The sequence below is a fragment of the Lupinus angustifolius genome, chromosome LG02 (genome assembly GCF_001865875.1).
Source record: "Lupinus angustifolius cultivar Tanjil chromosome LG02, LupAngTanjil_v1.0, whole genome shotgun sequence".
NCBI lineage: Eukaryota > Viridiplantae > Streptophyta > Magnoliopsida > Fabales > Fabaceae > Lupinus > Lupinus angustifolius.
The window spans coordinates 10,210,231-10,218,857 of record NC_032010.1 but is presented as its reverse complement, the minus strand read 5'-3'; positions in this window follow the sequence as shown (position 1 = coordinate 10,218,857).

Genomic DNA, 8,627 nt, shown 5'->3' with positions numbered 1-8,627 from the left:
GTGTTGAAGACTTGTTTCTTTGATGCATGATGAACCTCCTACATTATCCATGTGTATGTAATGCATGATTTTGGAATAAGTACTATTTTGATGTCAAATGTAATGTATGAACATTATCTATCATGTATCGATGGATGACATGTCTCATTTTAGATAAATCAATGTTAAGCCTTGTGAGACTTCCATCCTAGGTTCACCTAACCTAGACTCAATCTATGCAAGCATCTTAGGACTTCTATAAAACATAAAAGCTTTTCCTAAGACTATGATGACCTTGAGTCGTGGCATATTTTTTGTGGAGTTGTCTTTATCTTCAAGCTTTCTTAAAGTTCTTGTCTTCAACCAAACCATATGAGTTGATCATATTTTCTTCCTTTGACTCCTATTGCAATGACATAGAGATCATCATATTGACAACGACATGGGCGACATAAACAGGGAAGTTTCTACTCGACTTAATTTAAATGATGCTTGTATAAATATGGTCGTTGTTTCTCAAATAGAACCATATAGCATAGATGATGGTATAGATGATGAGCATTGGATTCTTGTCATGCAATAATAGCACTTCCAGTTTGAGAGAAACAAGAATTGGGAACTTGTTCCTAGACCTATGAATAGGCAAGTTATAGGATCTCGTTGGGTTTCACAAATAAATCATATGAAGATGACATAATTGTTAGAAAAAAGCTAGGTTAACAGTCCAAGGTTATAATCAAGAGTAGGGAATTGATTCCAATGAAACATTCACTCATGTGACTAGGCTTAAGGCTATAAGACTTCTTTTAGCATATTCATGTTCTTTAAATTTTCAAATGTATGAAATGGATAACAAGAGTGTCTTTCTAAATGGTTATATACAAGAAGAGGTATATGTTGAACAACCTCCATATTTTGAGAATTATAAACATCCCTCTTATGTAATATAAACTAATTAAAATACTTTATGGCTTAAAGAAAGCTCCTATATGATAAGCATGTGAAGGGGGTTGATGGGAAATTTTCGGGTGAGCAAAACATTTAATATATTGCATGAACATTTTTTTTTTTTTGCTACACAAGAGACATAAAATTTTAGAACAATGCATTATTTGTAGGAAGGTAGAGTCAAAAGTTATTTCATAAGGCTTATATACTCGATCGCCTATTCCAAAATATCCTTGCGTTGACATTTATATAGACTTTGTTTTGGGGTTGCCTAGGACGAAGAATGGCAAGGATTCAATCTTTGTCATTGTTGACAGGTTTTCAAAGATGGCGCATTTCATACCTTGCAAGAAGGTTGTTGATACATAACACATAGCGGATTTTATCTCCGAAGACATTGTAAGATTCCATGGGATATCAAGGAGCATTATTAGTAATAGGAACACCAAATTCCTTAGTCGTTGTTGGGGGACATTGTGGGGTAAGATCAGAACAAAATTGTTATTTTCTACTACATGCTACCCACAAAATGATGGGCAAACTGAGGTAGATAATAGAACCTTGAGGACCTTACTTAGGATTTGTGTGTGTTCCAAATGTAGAATTTGATTATAATCGATCAACACATAGTACTATAAATTGTTCCCCTTTTGAGATTGTTTATGGTTTTAATCCACTAACCGAGTTTGATTTATTTAGCATCCCTAACATTTTAACTATTAAGCATAAAGCTACATCTGACTTTATGAAAAAAGAAGCATAGCCAAATGAAGGCCCATGTTCATAACAGAGTTGTTAGCTATGTCAAGCAAGCCAACAAGGGGAGAAATAAAATGATGTTTAAGCCTAAAGATTAGGTGTGGGTACACTATAGGAAGGAGAGGTTGGTAGTTCAAAGGAAATCAAAATTATAACCAAGAGGAGATGGCCCTTTCCAAGTGCTCGATGTTGTTGAACTAGCTCTCTTTGACACAGGTGATGACCATCCATATTAGAGGATTATCCTTCCTAATAAGGAGGATATGATATGGACATGGACAAGAACAAGATTTGAAGCATCTAGGCTGACCAATGTGTTGACATGGTCGTGGGCCCATCCATGACCCACCCGTGTGATTGGGCAAAATTTGGGTTTTCTTGCAATTTTCTGAACAATTGTAATTTACCTTTTTGAATAAATGACTTTAGACCCTTCTATGCTAAAACCCACTTTTTGATATAGTATGTATGAACTTTCATAGGTTTGCCTCTTCCTTACTCCAATGGACTTAGTGTGGGACAAGGCATTTATGGCTTTCTTAGAACTTGCACTTTCATTAGTGGGGTTTGTCTTCTTACAACATCAACTACCTATAAATGTACTTTCATTTTGATAAATGAACACACCTTGAATTTTAGCTTGAACATATTGTTTAGTACATATTTTGAGGAGTGTTCTCCTTGGTTCTTATCTGAACCTATTTAGGGACTTATTGTCGGGCAAATCACCCTTTGCAGCCTCTAACAATTGGTTCATCAACCATCATTGATTGTGGCACTACTCAAGTACTTCATTTCTATTTCTTACCTTCCACAAATCGATGTTCAACCTTGTTCTTTACATTTCTAAGTTTTGTTAAGTTACTAACATATAACCCATAAACACCTATACTATAAGCCTTCAACTAAAACAATCATTCGACAAGGTTCTCTACAGGAATTTTGTATCACATAACCTCTCTTGAGATAGACCACTTCCTTTTTTATGTTTGATTTGGACTTGTTGAGCCTTTTGATTCTAACTTTATCCTTGTCATTCTTGTTTCTTGATTTTTTGAGTTGAGCTTCAAGGATTTTAATCCTTTTTTGCAAGATTATTTCTGTCTGAGAAGTCTAGAGTGGAACTTTCCTTCATTCTCACTTTTTCCATAGTTTGTATTCTTGTGCGTGAAAAATCTTACGTTATCTCAACTCATTCTTCCCATATAGTTAGATTCTTTGCAAGGTTTTCTAGTGAGTCCATGGTCTCATTCGAAACACTTTCGTCCATGTAAAAGAAAGCAAATCCTTGAAGTTGATACGGGGTTATGGGAGTCATTCCTCATTGCAAATGTCCAACAACTAATGTTAGGGTGAAAGTGATGCATCTCTTGGAACCATTAGAATTAAGTTATGGTATTCTCGACAAACATACATAACTTTTGGGTGGCGATAATACAAACAATATTCCACACCAAAGTATTTTGGATTTAATTTTTCGAAAAGGGTTGGCCAAGTAGATAGCAATATGGGCTTCAAGGTTGTATTAATTAACCTTCTTAATGGGTAACAAAATCCTAACATGAACTAGTGATGTTTGAATCTATTTATCATACACATATATAATAGTTATACACAACATTTGAGATTTACCTCTTGAGTCATTTTCTTATGACCTTTGTGGAATTGGAGGAGAGTTTCAGCTAAAATTACAGGTATTGGGTTGACAGCCTTATAGAAAACGCCCATGTCTTCTTGGTTGATAATGTCAGAAACAAAAGGGGATAGGACTATGTTGTAGATGGTCAACACAAATGATGGTTTGAATGAGTCATAGTTTTTCTGTTCCTCCATTTTCGGGATGTGCTTCTTCAAAATCATCATTTTTTGTCCTTCAAATTTTCCTTGCTTGATAATATTATGAAATCTTAGTGATACCCCTATCAGCTCTTCACTGAAATCTTCATTAATTTCTTGATATCCAATAAACATGTAGACTTTCGATCGGTTGAGTACATGAATATCCAATAAGATCTCATATTCCTCCACTATGGGTGAGGCATATATGTTAGGGAATTTAAAACGCTCAAATTTGGGTTTCAATATTAGTTCATAACATCCATGGGCTTCAAGGCGTCCGTGTTCACAAAGACTACGAGGAGATCGAGGAGTCCCATAAATCTTCATAAACTAATTCTACACCTCTATGGATTTCGAGAGACATATTCTATAGGGAAATTCATATCATACATTTGTACATCCACCTTTGCCATTTTCTTGGGGTGCTAGATTCTTGGACTTCTGAGCCCATATTACTTATACCTTTCTATACCAAGGAGTTCTCTTAGAAAATAGGGGAAATTGTGAAATATAATCTTATTGTTACCATAGCTTGCAACAATTCTAAATGGTACAAAATAATATTTATTGGTTGAGTCACGATCAGGTCGCTCTCTTTAAGATGTTTCGTAACACTGCCCAAAATGTACAAGCAGACTATCAACAACGTTGTCCCCGGGATAAAACAGCTCATATCTCTATTATCGAATTCTTACTTCACTATAAGAATCAATCTCGAACACACCCACTACAATATAGCTCCTAATGTCAATTCTCGAAATGCTCACAATATGGCTACTTGTGCCAATTCTTTCCCAAAATCCGACTACCAGTGTCAGTTCTCGAAATGCCCACAATATGGCTACGAGTGTCAATTCTCGAAATGCCCATAATATGGCTACGAGTGCCAATTCTTTTTCCACAATCTGACTACCAGTGTTAGTTTTCGAAATGCCCACAATATTGCCAATTTTTTCCCTCGGTCTGACTACTAGTGTCAATTCTCGAGATTCCCACAAATTGGCTACATGTGTCAATTCTTAGTGTCATGGGAAGAAAGGGGGGGAAGTTTACTGGAAATGCATCTGATCGCCTATTCCAAAATATCCTTGCGTTGACATTTATATAGACTTTGTTTTGGGGTTGCCTAGGACGAAGAATGGCAAGGATTCAATCTTTGTCATTGTTGACAGGTTTTCAAAGATGGCGCATTTCATACCTTGCAAGAAGGTTGTTGATACATAACACATAGCGGATTTTATCTCCGAAGACATTGTAAGATTCCATGGGATATCAAGGAGCATTATTAGTAATAGGAACACCAAATTCCTTAGTCGTTGTTGGGGGACATTGTGGGGTAAGATCAGAACAAAATTGTTATTTTCTACTACATGCTACCCACAAAATGATGGGCAAACTGAGGTAGATAATAGAACCTTGAGGACCTTACTTAGGATTTGTGTGTGTTCCAAATGTAGAATTTGATTATAATCGATCAACACATAGTACTATAAATTGTTCCCCTTTTGAGATTGTTTATGGTTTTAATCCACTAACCGAGTTTGATTTATTTAGCATCCCTAACATTTTAACTATTAAGCATAAAGCTACATCTGACTTTATGAAAAAAGAAGCATAGCCAAATGAAGGCCCATGTTCATAACAGAGTTGTTAGCTATGTCAAGCAAGCCAACAAGGGGAGAAATAAAATGATGTTTAAGCCTAAAGATTAGGTGTGGGTACACTATAGGAAGGAGAGGTTGGTAGTTCAAAGGAAATCAAAATTATAACCAAGAGGAGATGGCCCTTTCCAAGTGCTCGATGTTGTTGAACTAGCTCTCTTTGACACAGGTGATGACCATCCATATTAGAGGATTATCCTTCCTAATAAGGAGGATATGATATGGACATGGACAAGAACAAGATTTGAAGCATCTAGGCTGACCAATGTGTTGACATGGTCGTGGGCCCATCCATGACCCACCCGTGTGATTGGGCAAAATTTGGGTTTTCTTGCAATTTTCTGAACAATTGTAATTTACCTTTTTGAATAAATGACTTTAGACCCTTCTATGCTAAAACCCACTTTTTGATATAGTATGTATGAACTTTCATAGGTTTGCCTCTTCCTTACTCCAATGGACTTAGTGTGGGACAAGGCATTTATGGCTTTCTTAGAACTTGCACTTTCATTAGTGGGGTTTGTCTTCTTACAACATCAACTACCTATAAATGTACTTTCATTTTGATAAATGAACACACCTTGAATTTTAGCTTGAACATATTGTTTAGTACATATTTTGAGGAGTGTTCTCCTTGGTTCTTATCTGAACCTATTTAGGGACTTATTGTCGGGCAAATCACCCTTTGCAGCCTCTAACAATTGGTTCATCAACCATCATTGATTGTGGCACTACTCAAGTACTTCATTTCTATTTCTTACCTTCCACAAATCGATGTTCAACCTTGTTCTTTACATTTCTAAGTTTTGTTAAGTTACTAACATATAACCCATAAACACCTATACTATAAGCCTTCAACTAAAACAATCATTCGACAAGGTTCTCTACAGGAATTTTGTATCACATAACCTCTCTTGAGATAGACCACTTCCTTTTTTATGTTTGATTTGGACTTGTTGAGCCTTTTGATTCTAACTTTATCCTTGTCATTCTTGTTTCTTGATTTTTTGAGTTGAGCTTCAAGGATTTTAATCCTTTTTTGCAAGATTATTTCTGTCTGAGAAGTCTAGAGTGGAACTTTCCTTCATTCTCACTTTTTCCATAGTTTGTATTCTTGTGCGTGAAAAATCTTACGTTATCTCAACTCATTCTTCCCATATAGTTAGATTCTTTGCAAGGTTTTCTAGTGAGTCCATGGTCTCATTCGAAACACTTTCGTCCATGTAAAAGAAAGCAAATCCTTGAAGTTGATACGGGGTTATGGGAGTCATTCCTCATTGCAAATGTCCAACAACTAATGTTAGGGTGAAAGTGATGCATCTCTTGGAACCATTAGAATTAAGTTATGGTATTCTCGACAAACATACATAACTTTTGGGTGGCGATAATACAAACAATATTCCACACCAAAGTATTTTGGATTTAATTTTTCGAAAAGGGTTGGCCAAGTAGATAGCAATATGGGCTTCAAGGTTGTATTAATTAACCTTCTTAATGGGTAACAAAATCCTAACATGAACTAGTGATGTTTGAATCTATTTATCATACACATATATAATAGTTATACACAACATTTGAGATTTACCTCTTGAGTCATTTTCTTATGACCTTTGTGGAATTGGAGGAGAGTTTCAGCTAAAATTACAGGTATTGGGTTGACAGCCTTATAGAAAACGCCCATGTCTTCTTGGTTGATAATGTCAGAAACAAAAGGGGATAGGACTATGTTGTAGATGGTCAACACAAATGATGGTTTGAATGAGTCATAGTTTTTCTGTTCCTCCATTTTCGGGATGTGCTTCTTCAAAATCATCATTTTTTGTCCTTCAAATTTTCCTTGCTTGATAATATTATGAAATCTTAGTGATACCCCTATCAGCTCTTCACTGAAATCTTCATTAATTTCTTGATATCCAATAAACATGTAGACTTTCGATCGGTTGAGTACATGAATATCCAATAAGATCTCATATTCCTCCACTATGGGTGAGGCATATATGTTAGGGAATTTAAAACGCTCAAATTTGGGTTTCAATATTAGTTCATAACATCCATGGGCTTCAAGGCGTCCGTGTTCACAAAGACTACGAGGAGATCGAGGAGTCCCATAAATCTTCATAAACTAATTCTACACCTCTATGGATTTCGAGAGACATATTCTATAGGGAAATTCATATCATACATTTGTACATCCACCTTTGCCATTTTCTTGGGGTGCTAGATTCTTGGACTTCTGAGCCCATATTACTTATACCTTTCTATACCAAGGAGTTCTCTTAGAAAATAGGGGAAATTGTGAAATATAATCTTATTGTTACCATAGCTTGCAACAATTCTAAATGGTACAAAATAATATTTATTGGTTGAGTCACGATCAGGTCGCTCTCTTTAAGATGTTTCGTAACACTGCCCAAAATGTACAAGCAGACTATCAACAACGTTGTCCCCGGGATAAAACAGCTCATATCTCTATTATCGAATTCTTACTTCACTATAAGAATCAATCTCGAACACACCCACTACAATATAGCTCCTAATGTCAATTCTCGAAATGCTCACAATATGGCTACTTGTGCCAATTCTTTCCCAAAATCCGACTACCAGTGTCAGTTCTCGAAATGCCCACAATATGGCTACGAGTGTCAATTCTCGAAATGCCCATAATATGGCTACGAGTGCCAATTCTTTTTCCACAATCTGACTACCAGTGTTAGTTTTCGAAATGCCCACAATATTGCCAATTTTTTCCCTCGGTCTGACTACTAGTGTCAATTCTCGAGATTCCCACAAATTGGCTACATGTGTCAATTCTTAGTGTCATGGGAAGAAAGGGGGGGAAGTTTACTGGAAATGCATCTGAGGAAAATATGAGGGAGAAAGAAAAAGTTGAATGAAAACGCATTCAACTTTGGGCAAGAAAATGTGGAGGATGAAGGCTTCTATTTTTAACATGTGATTTTTTTTAAGTTATGCATAGTGTACATGTTATGCATAGTGTACTCCATTTCAATGGGATGGGTCATATTCCAGGGTGATATGGCCTTAAAATATAGGATGCCAAGGTGGATTAATGGAGGTCCCAATGGATAACTAAAATGAATGAGAGAGAAGTGTGGTTTTTTAGGAATATTTATAAGGTTTTGGAGAGTCTAAAAGCCACAATCTTAGAGAAGAGCATTAGGTTACCTGTATAGTGGACTTCTTAGCGGATTCTAGACCTGCACAAGGTCTTATCCAATCTTGAAGATCATATATTGGTAATGATGGATCACTTCCCCAAGCACCTAACTAGGGATGGCAATAAAAACTGAACCTATAGGTATCCGTCCGAATTCAACCCGAATTTAACGAGTTAAACTTGTTGCTACTGGATTTGAGTTTTATCCAATACTAAATTTCGGGTTTGAGTTCAGGTTTGGTACATATGGTACCCTACCCCAA